This window comes from Chiloscyllium plagiosum, unplaced genomic scaffold, assembly GCF_037043375.1.
Source record: "Chiloscyllium plagiosum isolate Xiang-an unplaced genomic scaffold, Cpla_swu_hap1 HiC_scaffold_10, whole genome shotgun sequence".
Taxonomy (NCBI): domain Eukaryota; kingdom Metazoa; phylum Chordata; class Chondrichthyes; order Orectolobiformes; family Hemiscylliidae; genus Chiloscyllium; species Chiloscyllium plagiosum.
In genome coordinates this window covers 18092118-18113326 of record NW_028270148.1, presented here as the reverse complement: position 1 = coordinate 18113326, position 21209 = coordinate 18092118, and the positions used below count along the sequence as shown (strand labels likewise).

Here is a 21209-nt window from a genome sequence, read left to right as displayed (position 1 = left end):
AGGGTGGTAATGGTGGAATAATTAAAATCAGGGATGCACAAGAAACCAGAACTGGAAGAGTACAGAGATCAGGCAGGTGTACAGATCTGGTGCAAGTAACAGTGAAGTGAGAGGAAATGGAAAACGCAAGGATGAGAACTTTAACATCAACGTATCAGGTCGTACAAAACTGTGTGTGTGTGTGTGTGTGTGTGTGTGTGTGTATTCCAATACCAGACTCCTGCTGAATCTGTTGCCTACACATTCTTAAATTTTTTAATATATATTAAAAGCCAGCCCCCACTGCCTGACATTTATCTTTACCTTTTACAACCTTGCTATCTGAGCTAACCTGTGGTTAGACAAGGTGATAAGATCTTGCCACCTGGACTGATTAGATTTACTGGACTGAGTTCCCACATGAGAAAGCTTATCAGTACAACACAGGGTGTTCTAGTGGAATGCAGCTCCACGAATGTGTTCCACAGGACAGCTTGCTTGTGTCAAACATCTGTAGAAATCAGCATGTAAACATGGCACTTTATGAGCTCACTTGTCCGTTGAATAATTCCATCAGGCAAAATCGTTGACCTATAGTTTTCAAGCAGCACACAGCCAGCCATACAGCGACAGCAGCAGGAGCCTTGGGCACAGACGTGCACTTCCACTTGAGGTTTTAGTATAGGAGGCAGTGACAGAATCTGTGGGGGATCCCTTGGACTGTGTCAGTATTACTCGGGGAGTTCTCGGATTGAATCACTATCTGAAGGAGTTCCCTTGGGAAAGCGTCCACTCTTCGTGGAATGCCTGGGAATGTGCCGATTTAGTAAGTAATCCCCACGAATGTGCCAATATTAATCAGGGACTGTGATTGAGATTGTGTCAGTAAATGAACAAGTTACAGAATAGGCCGTTCAAACCAGCGATGCAGTTAGAATCAAACTACGAACCCTAACCATCAAGAAAGATCATGGCTGATCTGATTTTTAACTTCAACTCTATGTTCCTGCCTGCCCTACTAATCTTTCAACTCCTTGGTAATCAAGAATCTATCTACCTCGGCCTTAAAACTATTTAAAAGATCCTGCACCCACTGCTTTTTGGGGAAGGGATCTTCAAAGTCTCACAACCTCAAAGAAAACATGTTTCCACGTCTCTATCTTAAATAGGCGATCTTTTATTTTTAAACTGTGACTTTATAAATATTACAGAGAGTCCCTGAGAATATGTCAATATTAGTTGAGATTGTCTCGGAATGTGTCAATATCTGTGGGAGATTCCCCAAAATGTGGCAGTGTTAGTAGGTGCTCCCTGAGAGTGTCAATATGTGTGGAGAACAAAGAGAGCAACAATATTTCTGACTGGGGTGGGCCCTGGATGTCCATCAATATTTGTACAGGACCTGGAGATCTATCAATAATGCCCAGCCATCCTCAGTCTAAAACGGTTTCAAAACCACTGCTATGAGGTGATGCTCGATTGAAACTAGCAGTCATATGAAAAACTAGAAGAAAACAATAGGGAGAGGAACAAATATACATTCACTGCTATCTTTCTAACAAACATCTCCAAACATTGTTAAAATGGTGGAATTGAGATCTGTAGTCAACTGTGCGGCAAATGCCAAACACTTCTAAAAAATGCAGATATGCTCCTCTGTGTACTTCAAAACAGATCATACCCTCATTTAGGTGTCACTATGTTCAGTCATAGCAATCAAATGGGTGAGGTGAAAGGGGAAGCAATCCTTCCCAGGACAGGGGGATGGAGTTCTAATTGTGCAGGAAAGGGAGGGCTGGAGGTGAATTGAAAGGTTGAATGGAGTGAGGCCACAGAGGGACTGATATAGTCAGACAAAAATCATAAATTTGATGTGTTGACAACAGGATGCCGATCAGTGATGATGTGGGTGACTGATGAGCAGGATTGGGTTGCCATGCTGGAGTTAGATACCAAACTGAAGAGCCATTTATTGAAGCTAAATCCTCGGCACTGATCAAAAACCATTCAACATGCATATACAGTTGCCTCTGGTATGTTGCCTTGGCTCCACAGTGACGGCAGTGCTGCTTACATCTGATGATTTTTTAAAAATATATAAACTTCCCATCCTTCTCCAAGGCAGGCATCATCCACAATAAAGAAAATGGTGAATAAAAAACCTCAACTTCCTGATGATTAAACAGAACAAAATTTAATTGTTCTGTTCATGAGAAACCATGAGCTCCACATTTCAATAAGTTATTCTATTAAGGGGAAATGGTGCCGATGACGTTAAAACCATTTGGTTTTAATTGTGAATTATCCAAAAGGGGTCTTGGCCCAAAGCACAAAACACTGGACAGTAAAACAAAAACCGAATCAGCGAGTGATTCAATGATAGAAAACCGGTCATGGTCACAGGAAGGTTGAAGGATTGTCTCCTGTAAAAGATCCTTCACAGGTTCTCCAAGGAGCGAAGGAGATTGAGGAAGATCTGATAGAGGTGTATCAGATTTTAACAGATTTAAGGTAGACAGAGACAAGCTGATCCAGCAAATAGATAGTAAAGGGATTAGATCTGGGATTCCCTCTCAAACCTCTCCACCTCTGCCTCTCTCACTCTCTCCTTCATTAAGACGCTTAAAATCAACCTCTTTGACCAAAGCTTCTTGCCACTTGCCCCAACATAAAGCGTCAAGGTGGGAGAAGGCTCCGAGGCATTTTCAACTGGGCTAAAGGTGCTATGTAAACGCAGAGTGTTGTTTCAGGTCAGCACTGGAGTGAACGGAGACCACAAACAGTGTGAGCCCAGTGCCTTCCAGTTCCTGCGTGGCCCTCCAATTCTTCCCTCTGAGAGCTGACCAGTAAACAGGTGCTCCAGATCATGCCACATTGTGGAGACCATCAGTTGAAGGACTTTCACATCGGGCAGGATGCAATTTATCTTCCAGTCAGGCCACTGGAGAGTGGCAAAGGTCAGGGCCATATGCTCTGAGCCCACACGCTTCGACAGAAAGACCAAGCTGCAAAACCCCTCCCTGCCCCCACTCCCTCAACTCTGCAGTGTTTATACAGCATCTCAAGGTCAGCTGGACCACAGGCACTGAATACTAATGAGGGACCTGGGGACAATCATATCATTGGCAACATCCCCCTACCGAAAGGGAAAACAAACAAGCTCCATTCACTCCTGGCCCCTTACACACAACATCCTTTTTCTCATCAAACTACTGAAGTGAGAGTGAAAATGAAAAATTAAAGGTGCGTTCAGAGTAGCAGCCCCCTAGGTTAAAGCAAAGAGTTGATTCACACTCCACTGAGGCATTGTGCAGCCCAAGCTGATCGACAGGCAGCTTCACACTTTCTGCTGGCAGGAGAATTGATCCTGATGGAGTGCCTCCCTCCCTGTGTCACCTGTATCCAGGGACCAACCAGCCAATCCCGCTGCAGAGGGGGGAACCCATCATCCCAACGGTGGCCACACCAGACATGGGCAGCAGGTGGTATACTCCACGTGGCGACAGGTACACACACGTACACAGGCATCTGGAGGGAATTCCAGAGGGATGAGGTGGGGAGGTGTCAGGAGGGAATCCCAAAGGAATACAAGATGGAGAGGTGTCAGGAGAGAATTCCACAGAGATACGCGGTGGAGAGGTGTCGGGACAGAATTCCAAAGGGATACAAGGTGGAGAGTTCTCAGGAGAGAATTCCAGAGCTTGATAACTGAAATGGAACCAATGGTGCAGCAATTATTTCAGGAATGCACAAGGGACCAGATTTAGAGGAATACGGATGCTTATTAATTCTTCCCAAACCCTTCAGTTCTCAATTCAGAAATGAATGTCCTGATCCATTACATAATAACGCGTTTACTTGGCCATTGGCCTGTGCTATCCATTGGAGAAAGTGAGGTCTGCAGATGCTGGAGATCAAAGTTGAAACTTTATTGCTGGAACAGCACAGCAGGTCAGGCAGCATCCAGGGAACAGGAGATTCGACGTTTCGGGCACAGGCCCTTCTTCAGGAATGAGCAGAGAGTGTTCAGCAGGAGAAGATAAAAGGTAGGGAGGAGGGACTTGGAGGAGGGGAGTTGGAAATGTGATAGGTGGAAAGAGGTCAAGGTGAGGGTGATAGGTCGGAGTAGGGTGGAGGCGGAGAGGTCAAGAAGAAGACTGCAGGTCAGGAAGGCGGTGCCGGGCTGGAAGGATCCGGCTGAGACAAGGTGGGGAGGTTTCCGTAGAGACCACTCCCTCCGCGACTCCCTTGTCAGATCCACACCCCCCACCGACCCAACCTCCACTCCCGGCACCTTCCCTTGCAACCGCAGGAGGTGCAACACTTGCGCCCACACCTCCCCCCTCACTTCTCTCCAAGGCCCCAAGGGAAACTTCCATATCCGCCACAGATTCACCTGCACCTCCACCCACATCATCTACTGCATCCGCTGCAGCCGGTGTGGCCTCCTCTATATTGGGGAGACAGGCCGCCTACTTGCGGAGCGATTCAGGGAGCACCTCTGGGCCACCCGGACGAACCAACCCAACCAACCTGTGGCACAGCATTTCAACTCCCCCTCCCACTCCACCGAGGATATGCAGGTCATTGGACTCATCCACCGCCAAACCACAACAACCCGACAGTCGGAGGAGGAGCGTCTTATCTTCCGACTGGGAACCCTCCAACCGCAGGGGATGAACTTGGACTTCACCAGTTTCTTCATCCCCCCTCCCCCCACCTTGTCTCAGCCGGATCCTTCCAGCCCGGCACCGCCTTCCTGACCTACAGTCTTCTTCTTGACCTCTCCGCCTCCACCCTACTCCGACCTATCACCCTCACCTTGACCTCTTTCCACCTATCACATTTCCAACTCCCCTCCTCCAAGTCCCTCCTCCCTACCTTTTATCTTCTCCTGCTGAACACTCTCTGCTCATTCCTGAAGAAGGGCCTGTGCCCGAAACGTCGAATCTCCTGTTCCCTGGATGCTGCCTGACCTGCTGTGCTGTTCCAGCAATAAAGTTTCAACTGTGCTATCCATTGAACTGAAATAGTGGTATATGGGTGCAGTGATTGTCATTACTTAGAAAAACACCCATTAGGTGACCCTGTGAGCTCCATTTCATACACTTGCGTGAAAGTGAATAAATATTTGAGTAATGAAATCCCCACACAACTAACGAGTGAAAAACAGCAGCAAACTTCATCAGAAAACAAGGTTGTCTTCAAAAAGTGCCTAGCCCATTGTTGGCATAATCACTGGAGGATGTCAATCCCAGTTCTTTTCATTCCCCTTCAAATAAGACAAAGTACTGACAGCTAGGCACATCATCATGAAGGGTGTTAAACAATCACAGCTCAGTGCCTACGGGGGCTATGAGGTGATGGACTTGCACCTCTTTATTTCTGTATCCTCCACCTTGACAATGTTGTAAATGATGGTCACTTTTGGATGGGCTAGAACAGGCACCAGAGATAGTAGAGAGCAGCTGATGCTTGTTTGTGTACACGTTTAAAGAGTGTTTTTGACCCCCACCCCCGTCCCCATGGGTTTGCAATTCAGACCATAAGATAGAGGAGGAAAAGTTAGGCCATTCAGCCCATTGAGTCTGCTCTGCCATTCAATCCTGGCTAATAAGTTTTCTCAACCCCATTCTTCCGCTTTCTCCCCGTAACCCTTGACCCTCAAGAACCTCAGTCTTAAATAAACCTAATGACCTGGCCTCCACAGCCTTCTGTGGCCATGTCGATGTCTAATTGGCTACACAGGTGATTTACTGGTCGCGGTTAATAATTAAAAACAAAAAAAATGTCACCGTGATTCAGTGATGGGAGCAGAAACATTCAGTTGTGTGTGATAGTCCTTGTGGATATATAAAGAAAGGGGGTGTATTTCCCCCACACCTATCCCTCATTTTTAAAGGCCTGTAATGCCCTTAATGGGCTTTGCATATAATCAAATCAAAAAGCACGGGTTAATGGCGATGGTTAATCGGTGAAAATTGCCACAGGTAACTTGGTGACAGGTGAAGCCATTTTGTTTTTGTATGTTAGCATTTCCAGACATAAAAGGAAAGTGAGGGGCTTTTATTCCAGAGAGGGGTGGGCACCACAAGGGTTGGAGTGCATTATTTCTCCCCTCCAACTCCATTTTGGGATTTAATTTTCTCTGTTTCGCTCCCTCTCCCTCAGCTTTGATGGTCTACATACCCATAATGGGCTTTGCATATACATTAATCAACTGGAGAACACAGGAGGTTTACTGACGGTGGTTAATCAGTGAAAGTTGCCAATGGTAACTTAGCGATGGAGAAAAATCCTTTCATTGTGTGTAAGAGCACTTACTGCATACAAGAAAAGATTTTTTTTGCCTTTAAAGAGAGACCAGCACTGTGGGGGCTGAAGGTCATTACTTCTCTTCCAATTCCATTCTAATCTCCTCCTTCTTTTACTTCTCTTCCTACATTTGCATATTGTTGCACTACCTGTGGTGGACAGTACTTGCAGAATCAGAGAAGCTAACAGTGTTGACGCAGGTGATTCAAGTCCCTAGAGTATAGGTAATTCAGCTTGGCCAGTCTACCTAACCTGCATATCTTTAGACTGTGGGAGATCAAACCCACATTAACACAGAGGGCGTGCAAACTCAACACAAATAGTGGCGCAAAGATGGAACTGAACCCAGGTTCCTGGCACTGTGAGATGGCCGCACTAACCACTGAGCCATCGTGTCACCCACGTGTTTCGGTCACCAAATTGGTGCTAGGTTTCATTTTAACACTTTTTTTTAATTTGGTGGTACTTTTTCAAAACAAAATAAAGGTGTGGTTTAGGCTAGTAGGTGAATCGGTTAGGAAAGGGAGATAGAGCAGACAGGAGTTTATATTGAACTACGAAATGCAAATAAACTGTTGGAATCACAGGCAGACTTCTGCTTCTGTAAATAGGTGGCGAGCAGTATACCGTCCCAGGTCTCTGGACTCTTCCAATCCTGGCCTCTTGTATATCCCTGATATAAATCATTTCACCGCTGTGGACTGTGCCTTCACTCTCCTGCGCCATAACCTTCAGGGTGCCTTCCCTAAATCTCTCTTTTAAGGAGGCCTATTAAAAACTAAATCTTTGTCCAGGCCCTTGTGAGAATATCACCTTTTGTGGTTCAGTCACCAAGTTTGCTTGATAACAATAAAGTGCTGTTTCAAAACGGCAGGGACAGCCGATACATGGGAACATGTGCCCCTCGCCATCCTGACTTGGAAACACACCATTGTCCATTCAGTGTCACTGGGTCAAACCCCGCAACTCCCTCCCTGACAGCACCCTGCACCTCCAAGGTGTGCAGTATTTCAAGGAAGCAGCTCACTTCCGCCTCCTCTGGGGGAAATGAAGGGAATGCAATAAATTCTGGCCCAGCCAGCAACTTTCATATTCTATGAATGAGTATAACTTGCGAAACAAATACAACCAACTCAAACTGTCTCTGTTCGTTCACAAGCAACCAAAGAAAAATGACCAGTTGAAGGAAGCAGGAAATCAAAGTGCTTAAAATTACCTTCAGAACGTTACAGCAAAGTGTGCTGTTTCTGCAAATTGAGGGACATGGCTGGAGGTTCAAAGCCAAGATGAGAGTGTTCACCTTGTGTTCGTTTGTAGGCAGCCAGCATTTATTGGGAGCAAGTGAGGACTGCGCACACTGGAGATCAGAATCGAAGAGTGTGGTGCTGGAAAAACACAGCTGGTCAGGCAGCATCCGAGGAGCAGGAGATTCGACGTTTCAGGCATAAGCCCTTCATCAGATTTCCTACTGAACAGCTTATGCCTGAAACGTTGATTCTCCTGCTCCTCGGATGCTGCCTGACCAGCTGTGTTTTTCCAGCATCACGCCCTTCAAGCCAGCATTTATTGCCCAGAGAGCCATTAAGAGTCTACCACATTGCTGTGGGTCTGGAATCACATGTAGGCCAGACCCAGGAAAGATGTCAAGAATTCTTTCTCGGAAGGACACTATAACAAAAAACACAAAGGATGTAAAACACAAGGAGATGAGGTCAATTGTTCCCTAACTCAAATACAGAGAGCAAAGCTTGTTGCAGCTATTCAGCTTAAAAACAGCTTTGAAATTCAGGAGAGGTTCAAAGGATAAACCGATGGATAGGAAACAGACCTCAGTCATCAGGGGCACACGGTCAATAGCAGGAGGATGTCGCAAAGCTGTGCTGAGAAGCTCTCCTGCCGAGCTGATTGCTGGCCGCACAAAAGACCTACAAAGGTGGGCTGGACAAATAAATCAATCTCCAGCCAGAGGTCAAACAACAACCGTCCCCTGTCCTCCTCCTCCCCACCACCACGGGGAATCCAAGCCGTGCCCATGATCAGTCAGAGCAGCTGTGCTCATCAGCAGACACCATCCTGAAATGCTGCAACAAACTTCGAGAACGCGACAGCATCTCCAGAACGAGACTGAAGTGATAAGGGTAAAATTATGAGGCCTGGTTGCCGAGGCAACACAGGAAATTAGGAACAGGGGTAGGCCATTCAGCCCCTCCAGCCTGTCTGCCATTCAATAAGATCAGGGCGATTCTATCTCAGCACCATTTTCCCACATTGTCCCCATGTCCCTTAATATTTTTCATATCTAGACTTGCGTTCCCTCAAATTAAGGGGCAACTTAATTGAGGAGTTTATGATCATTTAAAAGATTTGATAGGGTAGTTAGAGAGAAACTATTTCCTCTGTTTTGGGGGGGGGGGGGGGGGGGATGGAAGACCAGTAAACAGGGGACAGAACCTTAAAATGTGGTGATGCCTGGACGCCCCTCTTCACACAGAGCACAGTGCAAACATCTAACTGCCCCTCAAAATAAAACCTTTGAATTAACATGATTTCTGTTAGGCATGGGGATTAAAGACAGTTAGACTGAGCTGAGGTAGAAATCAGTCACAATCTAACAGAGAAAAGCTTGAGGGGCTGAATGGCCTCCTCCTGTGCTTATCTTTCACTCAGTACAAAACGATGCCAGTAAAACAATGGCTCAGTGTGTTTTGAAGCAATACTCTCTCTCCCTCCAGGAGGCATTTGCTGGAAAAGAGTTGGAGAGATTCCACAGACAGGACACTGTTACTTTTATAGTTCCTTATTTAAAAAGCAGCCCGATTTTATTGTTGTGAGCAGGAAGAGTAAGGTTTACACCTTCTGTAATGGGTCTGCTGAGGCAGGAAATGAGATGCGTAGCTCAGGAGCTGGGCACAGAGGACATTTTCAGGTGTGTGAAGAGACTGGGTGGTGGAGAGCTGCGGGGAGGTGGGGGGTGGGGAGAGGTGGAAAAGCCAAACCAACCTGGAAAAGGCCTTTTTAATACAACTTCTGCAGGAACTGCAAGTAGTACCTATTCCTGTTCTGTAAGTAGACCTCTTAAAAGAACTTGGCTCAGCTGTTATTAGAGTCACAGTACCATACAATGGGACAGTACACACAAACAGGTCCTGCAGCCTATCAAAGTCTGTGCTGGCTCTTTTGGCAATCTATGCAGTGAGTCACACTGCCACAATCTTTCCCTGCAAGTCCCATTCTTTTAAGTATTTATCCAATTCCCTTTTGATTCTGTATCCGCCAGCCTATCAGGCACTGCACTCAACTCCCATTAAGATTAAAATGTGTCCCCTAACGTTTTCTCTGGTCTTTTAGTTAGCATATCCTCTCAGGTTATCAACCCTTCAGTAAGTGGAAAGAGTTTCTTTTATGTAAACAATTCATGACTTTAAACACCTCGATCGTATCCACTCTTAGATTCCTGCTCCAGAGAGAACAGCTCCAACTTCTCCAGTCTCTCCTTGCAAAGAACTACTTTAACCCATTCTAGGAAACGTCTTCGACAACTTTTTCAAAGCCTTATTTTTAGTGCATACTAACTAGCCTCTCACTCTAACACTAGTACCTCATTATGGATTATGTATGAGGACAGGTTTAGTGCAAATATCTAAACTGTGGTCGATTTTTGAACTGCTTATGCACTTGTGACTAGATTTACAGGGACAGTCACTAAATAACACTGGACAGGGGAGTTGCACTTTTGGGGGAGTCATTCTTTGGGTCAGATGTTAAACTGAGGACTACTTGAATTGCTCAAATGGACAGGAGGATCTTGTGGAGCTATTCAAAGAGTTTTCATTGTCATTGTAGACAAACCAATCCTCAACTAATCACTACCCTTCATCCAAAACCAACCACTCAGCTAGCATCGATCCCTCACCCAACACTGACCCAACACCAACCCTTCACCCAACACTGTACCCCTCACCCAACACTGTACCCCAACACCAACCCTTCACCCAACACTGAACCCCTCACCCAACACTGAACCCCTCACCCAACATAGACTTCACCCAATGATGTACCCCTCACCCAACACCAACCCCTCACCCAACACTGAACCCCTCACCCAACACTGAACCCCTCACCCAACACTGAATCCCTCACCCAACACTGACCCCTCACCCAACACTGAACCCCTCACCCAACACTGAACCCCTCACCCAACACTGAACCCCTCACCCAACACTGACCCCTCACCCAACACTGACCCCTCACCCAACACTGAACCCCTCACCAAACACTGAACCCCTCACCCAATACTGAACCCTTCACCCAATGATGTACCCCTCACCCAACACCAACCCCTCACCCAACACTGAACCCCTCACCCAACACTGAACCCCTCACCCAACACTGAACCCCTCACCCAACACTGAACCCCTCACCCAACACTGAACCCCTCACCCAACACTGACCCCTCACCCAACACTGAACCCCTCACCCAACACTGAACCCCTCACCCAACACTGAACCCCTCACCCAACACTGACCCCTCACCCAGCGATGTACCCCTCACCCAGTGATGTACCCCTCACCCAACACCGACCCCTCACCCAACACCGACCCCTCACCCAACACTGAACCCCTCACCAAACACTGAACCCCTCACCCAATACTGAACCCTTCACCCAATGATGTACCCCTCACCCAACACCAACCCCTCACCCAACACTGAACCCCTCACCCAACACTGAACCCCTCACCCAACACTGAACCCCTCACCCAACACTGGACCCCTCACCCAACACTGACCCCTCACCCAACACTGACCCCTCACCCAACACTGAACCCCTCACCCAACACTGAACCCCTCACCCAACACTGACCCCTCACCCAACACTGACCCCTCACCCAGCGATGTACCCCTCACCCAGTGATGTACCCCTCACCCAACACCGACCCCTCACCCAACACCGACCCCTCACCCAACACCGACCCCTCACCCAACACCGACCCCTCACCCAACACTGACCCTTCACCCAACACTGACCCCTATCTAACACCCAACCTCACCCAACACAGTACCCTCCACCAGCCCCGATCCTACAACAACAGACTAACTGTTGATTACCATTTCTAGAAGCTTGCTATACAGAAATTGCCTTTGGTATTTTCCTAAATAATAAAACTGACTGAACTCCAAAATGTTCCATTGGTAATGAAGGTTTCCGGGAAAGTCCAAAGATGGGGCTGGCAATTCATGAATTCAACTCTGCAGCTCCTGAAAGAAATGAGGGCCTGGCAAATGGCTTCAATGACCAGGGTGGGGTTCAAACCCAACTCCAGTGATGAGGATGCTACCAACTAAGGCAAGAATAGCTTTGTGGAACAATGCAGCCACAAACCAACCATGTTCTTCAGCAAGGAAGCAATGACTTGAAAGAAGAACTGCCAGTGTCAGTGAGCTTTAGGTTACTGGAATGAGCCTTCTTTATCAGAGCCAAGCTTTACTGTATTTCCACTTCCCAACTCCTGATTTCTTGGCTCAAGTGCAAGCAGCAGGTTAACTGGGTTCAGTGTGTGTTTGACAGGCACAGATTTAGACAGTTACAGTTGTAGCTCGACCCAACACAGCAACTCCAAGTAGGACACCATTGCCGCAGCTCTCTAGGAGCCTCCTCACATCAGTCTCAGCCACAGCAACCTGTTTACACAGGGCTCCATTGGCTTATACCAAAGCAAGTGTGAAAACTGTGGGGAAAACAGTCACAACAAGCGAGAACTAGCTGGTGAAGAGAGATCTCCCTGAACTTCAAATAGCATAGATAAGCTGCATTCCTATTCATAACATACCAAGCTCACCAATCTCTGTCTTTCATCAGGTACATCTATTTTGATTCAAGTCCAGGGCAGACGCACTGGAGAGTGGAGATAAGTCATATCGCAGATTTAAAAACAAAATTGTCTTTGAAGATCAAATTGTGCTCCGAGCAACATTCCTAATAACATTCCCTGAAAAGTACATTAGCCCTAGAAGTACGCTGCGAGTATAGTTCTTTTCGAATGCTACGGTGAATAAACCATACTAGTAGAATTTTGAAATCTAAAAGAAACAATTACGCAAGACAGACAGGGAGATATCAAAGAGAGAGAAACCATGAGAAAAATAAAATGGGCAAGTTAAAGACAGACAGAAAGAGAAATGGAGAAGGAGACAGGGAGATTGAGAGTGAAAGAGAGAGAAAGGGAGAAAAAGAATGGAACAGATGAGGGAGAAAGAGAGGGGGAGAAGATGGGCGTTTGACAGAAAGGAGGAGATAGAGGGAGAGACATAAAGTCAGGGGGATGAAAGACAGATAGAGGGGGAAAGAATGAAGTGAGCAAGTGGGAGAGAAAGTGAAACGGGAAGAGGAAAGTGACAGATAAAAAGAGATGAATAGAGGAGCGAGAGAAAAAGAGATAGAGTCATAGAGACGTACAGCACAGAACCAGACTCTTCGGTCCAGCTTGTCTATGCCGACCAGATATCCTAAATTAATCTACTCCCATTTGCCAGCACTTGGCCCATATCCCTCTAAACCCTTTCTATTCATGTACCCATCCACATGCCTTTTAAATGCTGTAATTGTACCAGCCTCCACAACTTCCTCTGGCAGCTCATTCCATACACGTACCACCCTCTGTGTGAAAAGGTTGCCCCTGACGTCCGTTCTAAATCTTTCCCCTCTCACCTGAAACCATGCCCTCTTGTTTTTGATTCCCCTCACCTGGGAAAAAGACCTTGACTATTCAGCCCATTCACTCCCCTCACGAGAGACAGGAAGGGACAGAAATAGAGGCATAAGGATACCCATTCTGAGTAAGTACACATAGCCATTAGCCACACTGCCATCAGCAGTTGCAGCACTGCCATTGTTGAAACATCAACACTGTTCCCTTTTGCAAATGTAACACTGTCACTACTCTTGGCTGTCACTACAGCTCACAAACCTTCAAAATGAGCCACAATTCAATCTCAAACAGATCTAAACTTAGCAGCCCCTCAAGTTATATTTATATTTATACCCCTAGAGTCAGTGGGTGGGCAGTGGATTGGACCGTAAGCTAACATCATAGTGAATGGTTTAGACAATATTCCCAAATCATGCCAGGGTTCTGGTCCCCCGTGTCACCTATTCAGCATCTTTTGTGAATACCGTAGCCCAAAAACCCCTGCCTGGCACCCACTACCCAAATATTTGCATGCTGTCCCTCGCAAATCAGGATGATCAAGTAACAGTATCACAGCAAGCCAGCTCCCTCTGTGTGATTTACCCCAGTGACAGGCCTCCGCTCGTCATCCTGGGTCTGAGAAGCCACACAGCCTTCTGAGGATGAGGAACTTCGGTTATGAAGATCATTTGGAAAATCTGGGACCATTTCACTTGGAAAAGGGATGGTTAAGAAGAAATCTGGTCTGAGCCTGAAAGTGGGTGAAGGGTATTGGACAAAAAGGAGAGGGAGACTCTTGCCACTCGTGACAGGATCAAGGAGAGGGCACAGATTTAAAATAATTTGCAAAAGTGATATGAAGGAAAGCTTTATCATGCAGCAAGTGGTTAGGATTGGAATGCACAGCAAAATGTGCAGGACTACAGGCAGAAGGCAGGATAACGGGACCAAATGACATGCCCACTAGGAGAGTCGACATGATGGGCAGAATGGCCACCTTCTGTATTAATTATCTGATTTTGTGATTCACAGAAATAAATTTTAAAAACCTGTGGATGCTGGAAATAAAAACAAATAACTGTGATAGCATTTCTTTCCTGACCCCACTTGATTCCTGTCAAGTGTGTGGTGCTGGAAAAGCTCAGCAGATCAGGCAGCATCCGAGGAGCAGGAGAGCTGACGTTTCGGGCATAAGCTCTTCATCAGGAATGAAGGACGGGGGGGGGATGAGAGATAAATGGGAGAGGGGTGGGGTTGGGAGAAGGTAGCTGAGAGTGTGATAGATGGATGAAGGTGGGGGTAATGATGATAGGTGGGAGAGGAGGGTGGAGCAGATAGGTGGGAAGGAAGATGGAGAGGTAGGACACATTAAGAGGACAGTGCCGAGTTGGAAGGCTGGATCTGGGATAAGGTGGAGGGGAGGGGAAATGAGGAAACTGGTAAAATTCACATTGATCCCAAGGCGGAAGATGAGGCGGATGGTAAGGGTGTGGTAATGGAGGAGGCCCAGGACCTGCAAGACCTTGGGGGAGTGGAAGAGGGAGTTAAGTGTTCAGTCACGGGACAGTGGGGTTGCTTCATGCGTGCGCCCCGGAGATGTTCTCTCGAATACTGCTCTGGATCATGATGCATTTGCCAATTTGCTCAACTTTCCTTCAGTGTATGCCTTCAGCTACACAGGGAGCAAGAACCTCATAATAATGGACAAGGGTACTGCCCGAGGTTCCTCCAAAGCTCAATTCTGGTTACTCCTACCTGCTTCACTTGCAGTCACAACCCCCTGCACTTGACCATGGATAAAATTTGATATTCATCTAAGAGGTACAAACATGTCCTAAAATGCAATGTCCGGTTAATTCTCCTCCTCTGTGATGTGCCGCAGTGTCTGCAGCTTGGACTCCAGCTCATCACCTCTGAGCTAACATTTCTTGAGTATCCCACACTTACTGCAGATGTGGTCACTGTGGATCACACCCACTCCCACACACTACAGCTGCAGCACATCACCTGCCCAACCATCTCTGTTCTACTTAACGGGTTAAATGGGATGTTAAGCATTTTTAAAGTGAATTTTCTAACTGCACTCTTCAGCTCAGGAGGGACGGGATCATGTAAGACATGCAACTATTCGATAAAATAGTTTCAACGCTTGACCACTGCCTCCACTGCAAACATCCCCTTTTAACTCTGCTAGCCACTCCATCACCCCCACAACGTCTTAAGCATCCTTCAATCACAACCTGGTCATTCTGGTGAAGGTGCTGCAAAAATATTTCCTGCAGTTTTACTAAGTTCATCTGCTCTGATTCAGTGTAACATTTCTCTGAATCAATCGCAGTGTTTACAGGTGCCCTTCCAATAGAATGACTGTTTCTGTGTCATTTCCCCTCACTCAAGTGGATAAGGTTAATTATCTTCCTTTTCAACCATTTCCCAGCACCCTCCTTCATAGAAACTAATTACGTCTCACAATAAATTAATGGTAAAGAGATGAATTAATTGCCTCACTCTCAGAGAGAACCTTTCATTTGGTTCATTGACTTCTTTTTAGTATAACATGCTCGCCACGGGATGAAAGGAATGTTTCAGCACAGAGCAACAAAGCTCCAGACCCAGGACTCAGGGCTGTTCTTACTACAGCCACTTAAGAAGAGGATTAAGATGTGAGCCTTTTGACAGAGGTGATTACCTTGTTAGCCTCCCGCTGCCCGAGAAGCAACAAGGCCACCATCCGAGGGGACAGAGGCTGACAGAACCTACTCGGCCTCTGAGCACTTCTTGTCTCTTGAAGTGTCCTGGACCCCTGCTGTAAAGGTGAGGTATCAGTGACTGAAACTGAGCTAACGGGAATCCATACTCACTGACACAGTCCCCGACACAAACCACTGGGGTCCATCCGTTCAAGACAACTCCTGACAGAACAGTGCACCCACCCCCAGCCCTTTCTGTCAAATATAAACCATCTTACCCAGTCAGTAGAACACATTGCCATAAAGAGGTGAAATGGGTGGACACATTTAAGGGAAGGTTTGATATGCATAAGGGACAACGGGATAGAGGATTATGGTAGCAGATTTAGATGAGAAAAGATTGATGGAGGGTCAAATGAAGCATAAACACTGGCATTTTTGAATTTGACTTGGAAATGGAGTTGGGACAGAGTTTGCCCACACAGCCATGAGTGTATAAGGAGCACAATAGGGGCTGAGTGCATAGACTTGCAGGACACCGGTACTGAGGATTATGGTGGAGTAGGTACTGTCACCTGTTTGTCCGAATTTTGGTTTTTGGGTCAGGAAGTCAAGGATCCAGTTAGAGGAGGAACCTCTGGTTTAGAGATGAGTTTATGTGGAATTATGATATTGACTACAGCTCCACCGTCAATAAGTCAGAGCCTGATGTAGGTGCTCTTGTTTTATAGATGTTCCAGGGATGAGTGTCAGGCCAGGGAAATAGCATCTGCTATGGACTTGTTGCCCGGTAAGCAAATTGCAAAGGATGAAGGCAATTTGGTAGGCTGGAGGTGATGTGAGCCGTAACCAACCTCTCAAAGCATTTCATAATTATGGAGGCAATGGCCTGTTTCTGTACCATATATCCAGTATTATTCTAAATAAAACAGTGCCTTACAGTTAACACTCAATATGCCTTTTGCTGTATATTCTTCTCCCTCTTCTCAGTCTCTCTGTTTTACATTGATCACAAATTTACTTAATTTTGAGGCTTGATCAAACACTGAAGCACAGAGCAGCTGTGTTGAGATTGGTACACCCTTGCTTCACAGTTACAATGTTGTAAATTCCAGTTCCACTCCAGTGATGGGAGCACAAAAATCTGGACTGACTCTCCCCGTTGCCATGCTGTGGGGGTGCTGCACTGTTGGCAGTGCTGTTATCTCAGATGAAGTGTTAAACTGAGGTAAAGGAATGGTTGCATATCTTATAACAACACACAAAGCTCTGAATTAAGTTGGTGTTTGTTCAGCAGAATACTAAATGGTATCTATCAACAATGGGGTGGGAGGGTATTAAAGGCTCCCCATTATGAGGTATACTCTCGATAAAACACACTATGGAACTGCACACCCCAGTCACGTCTTCCCAGAGTTACAAGGGAATGGGCCTCAAGTACATGGCTACATACCCTCATTGAGGAACTGACATTTTTACACACGTCCTGTAACCCTACCAGACAAGGACATTGAAGAATACAGATAGTGTCACAGAATAGAGGGGGCATATGCCAAAGAGGGAGAAAATGAGGATGCATAAAAGACACACACTGAGTGAGAGAGAAAAACACAAACAGTGATAGAATTACATACAAACACAGCAAGAGACAGCAACCCACATAAAGTGAGGCACACACACATACACTGAGAGGCAGGCACAGAAAGACAGACGGATGGACTGGAAGAGACAAAGACAAAGACACACTGACAGACACACACACACACAATTACACAAACACACACACACACAAATACACAAACACACACAGACACTTGGACACACAAGAGGCAGCGATAAACACACACACACACACACACAGGACCAACCACACAGCGAAGATGTCTTGTTCACAATCAATAGCATTGTTTAACTGTACTAAGCCTTTTGGTTTAATAACTGTTGACAGTTCACCAAGAGGCTGAAAACAAATGACAGCTCATCTCAGTAAAGCTTTGAAAAAGAATTTGAATCCCCTTCCCCCATCAAAAAATCATTCTTTTTTCTTTTGAGCACATAAAGAGTCATCTTCACTAAAAAAAACGCCATAGAGTGAATTGCCAGGGTGCTGAGTATTTTGATACAAAGATTACGAGTGGGGGTTTATTTCATGAAGAGGATATGATTATTGCTTGTTTGCTCTAATTGTGCTAGAATGTTCTCTCACTATCGTTAACTGAGGACCAGGCTGCCCACGGAGGGAGAACCATTTCACAATGAAACCTGCCCATCAGCATCCTTCCAGAAAAACATGAGCAAACTCAAGAAATTCAAACAGTGAATTCCACAAAGAGAAGCCCAACTTTAGATGAAGTACATGGACCATGGTTAAGGGCATGAGAGACATTAAGGGCCGAATGGCCTTCTTTCAACTGTACGTGGTGTTTCGGTGCACTTAAAACATCCTATTAAGCTTCACTGGGAGATTTCCAAATGATTATGACCCAAAGCCAGATAAAAAGAGATATTAGGTTGGCCTGTGAGGTAATATTTAAGAAGGGTCTTAAAGATAGAGAGAGGGAGAAAGGGACAGCTAGACTTCAATCAAGGGAGGGAATTCCTGAGCTTAGGGTACTTATTAAGAAATAAAAACCTAATAATTTGAAGAAATGAACAAGTGCCCACACATTCCAATTAAATTGTTTTAGTGATTCTCACTAACAGCAGTTAAGCAAGCTCAGGGTAGGCTATATTCCTGATGAAGGGCTTTTGCCCGAAACGTCGATTTTCCTGCTCCTCGGATGCTGCCTGACCTGCTGTGCTTTTACAGCACCACTCTAATCTAGAATCTGGTTTCCAGCATCTGCAACCCTTGTTTTTACCTACACAAATCATATGATCACACCTACCACATGTTCCATATATACTCAAATCAATTTGCCCATTCCAGAAACTACACAGCCCTCAAAGAGAGGTAACGGGTTTGGACAGTGCAGATACGGAGAAATTGTTCTCTGTGTAAGGAAGGCTCAGTCACCAAAGGATTTAAGACAATAAGCAAAAGAACCAGAAAATGAAGGGAGCCCTTCTTTCCTACTCAACAGGTTGTCATGATCTGGAACACGCTGCCCGAAAGGGCGATGGAAACACATTCAATCATAACATTTAAAATGGGAATGGATTAATTTGTGATGGGGATAGAATGCAGGTTATGGCAAAGAGCAGGAGTGCTCTTTTAATTGGCAACCTTTTCAAACATGACCACAGCTGTTATGGGCTGAATGGTCTCATGCTGTGCTGCGAGATTCTGTCAGTGGCTGGTGTGATAATATACGGTTTATAGTCGCAGAGTCACACAGCACGGAAACAGACCCTTTGGTCTAACCACTCCAAAGGGTCCCAAACTAAATGAGTCCCACTTGCTTGCGTTTGGCGCATATCCCTCCAAATCTTTCCTAATCACAAACTTACCGACATGTCTTTTAAACATTGTAATTTTACCTGCATCCACCATTTCCTCTGGCAGCTCATTCCACACATGAATCACTTTCTGTGTAAAAAGATTGCCCCTCATGTCCTTTTCAAAACTTTCCCCGCTCATCTAAAAAAAAACCCCCCATGGTTTTGAACTCTCCCCACGCTAGGGACAAGATGCTTGTCATTCACCTTATCCACATCTCTCAGGGTGTTATAGACCTTTATAAGGTCACTCCTCAGCCTCCTGTGCACCGGTGAAAAAAGACCCAGTCTTTAAGATCACAAATTGTACCACGCACAGGTCATCCATCTGTGGGACATCCTTCAACAGTCACTCATTGAAATTGCCTTGAAGAAGATACGGGTTGAGTCCTGGACATACAACATCTATCAATACATTCTCTCATGACAAGGGGCACCATTTCAGCTCTGGGAAGCAGAAAGCAAGTCAATATGTATTTAGCCCCTTTGCTATCATAACCCATCGACTCCTGCCCAACCCCCACTCCCTTCCCCGATCTCTGGATTGACAGTGTCCTACTCTATAATCACTCACTTCAATTCATCTGAAACTGCTTGAAATTTTACGAGCAGGCAAAAGGTCAGCCTGAAAAAAAAAATGTTAAATGTCTCTTTAAACAAGCTCGGTCACCCAACTGAAGGTGAATTCTTCAGGTCACATAACACAGTGGCTTTGAAACCTGGAATTAAAGGTCATGTGAGAGAGCCAGGTACTTCTATCACTCACGGAAGATTATGGGATCCAAAGTGCAGGTGGCCCAAACTAAAGCCCCAGCCCCCGAGGGTCAGGTTTCCCAGTGTGAGGAGAGCTCACCTCTCATGACCTGCAACACCCTCCCTTTGTAGCAGAGGGTCATTCTCTTGTGCGGAGAAGGCTGACAGCAGCCTGTGCTGTTAAAGTCTAATGCCCCATATCCAATGTTGAGTACCGATCATACAATGTGCAATGTGAAGTGGTGGGAGAGGGATGTGAGTGGAAGGAGGGCTGCAAGGGGTTTTCAAGAAGAATCATATTGAACTCAAAATGTTAACTCTGTTTCTGTCTCCACAGATGCTGCCAGACTTGCTGAGTTTCTCCAGCAGTCTCTGTGCTTGCTTCAGATTTCCAGCATCCACTGTATTTTCCTTTTATTTGGGATGTAAGAGAATATGGTGATTTTTAATACAGTAGTCCATGTAAACATGTACTACAGAGAGTCAGGTTCTTGCTGAGTCAGACATCGTGAAGTTTATTTCCAACAAGAACAATTCACATTGTTACAATATAACAGACTTACACACATCGTCACACATGTTATACTTCATGTTAACATATATCACACACACACTCACACCCACAGACACACTTGACTGAAGACACTAAACTGTCAAAGGCAGTGACTAAAGGTGAACCAGCTATGTTTATACCAGAATCGCACATATCACTACGCCATGTAACTGTCTTAAAACATGGAGGACTGTCTGGCCTGGAATCTAAACCATTATGCAAGTGAATAGTGTGGGGTGTAGAAAGGTATGAGGAAGAACGAGTGTCAGAGGATAAAGCTATGAGGGGTAGGTAGAGAGGAGTATGGTGGGGAGATGATAGGTTGTGGGGAGAGTCACCATGAACCACAGATCTTACCATTAACTGCTGACCCCACTTAGGTGGAGTGAGAAGTCACATGAATGAATCCTTCATTATTTCTTAAACACCGCTGCCTTTTCATTAAAGTCAAGGCGTCATCACAGCCTTTTGTTCTCCCCTCCGTTTCTAATGAACCAATTTAAAATAGGTTACAATCACTCCACCCACCTCTTCGCAGATTCACACACACACACATACACACACACACAGTAGCCGTGCAGTTAAATCTTAATTATATCCTTGTTGGTTTTGTGGTCCTTCACTGAAGCTAAGCTGCCCCCAGGCCCCAGGGATTTGCTTCATTGAGATATCTTTGCTGTGAACAGAGAGGAAAGATATCAAAGCGTTCCCTAGCACAGGTCACAGGTTAGGAACCCAGCTCCTCGCTATCAGATATTACCTGTCAATAAGGAGAAGCAGAGCTGTGGATCATA

At 45.8% G+C, this 21209-nt stretch overlaps 1 protein-coding gene across 1 annotated transcript in view; it reads right to left on the bottom strand.

Moving 5' to 3' along the window:
- The window catches only part of kif26ba (kinesin family member 26Ba), a 366177-nt gene that overhangs the window by 313687 nt on the left and 31281 nt on the right, over positions 1 to 21209 (bottom strand). The gene's annotated exons all lie outside the window — the stretch shown is intronic.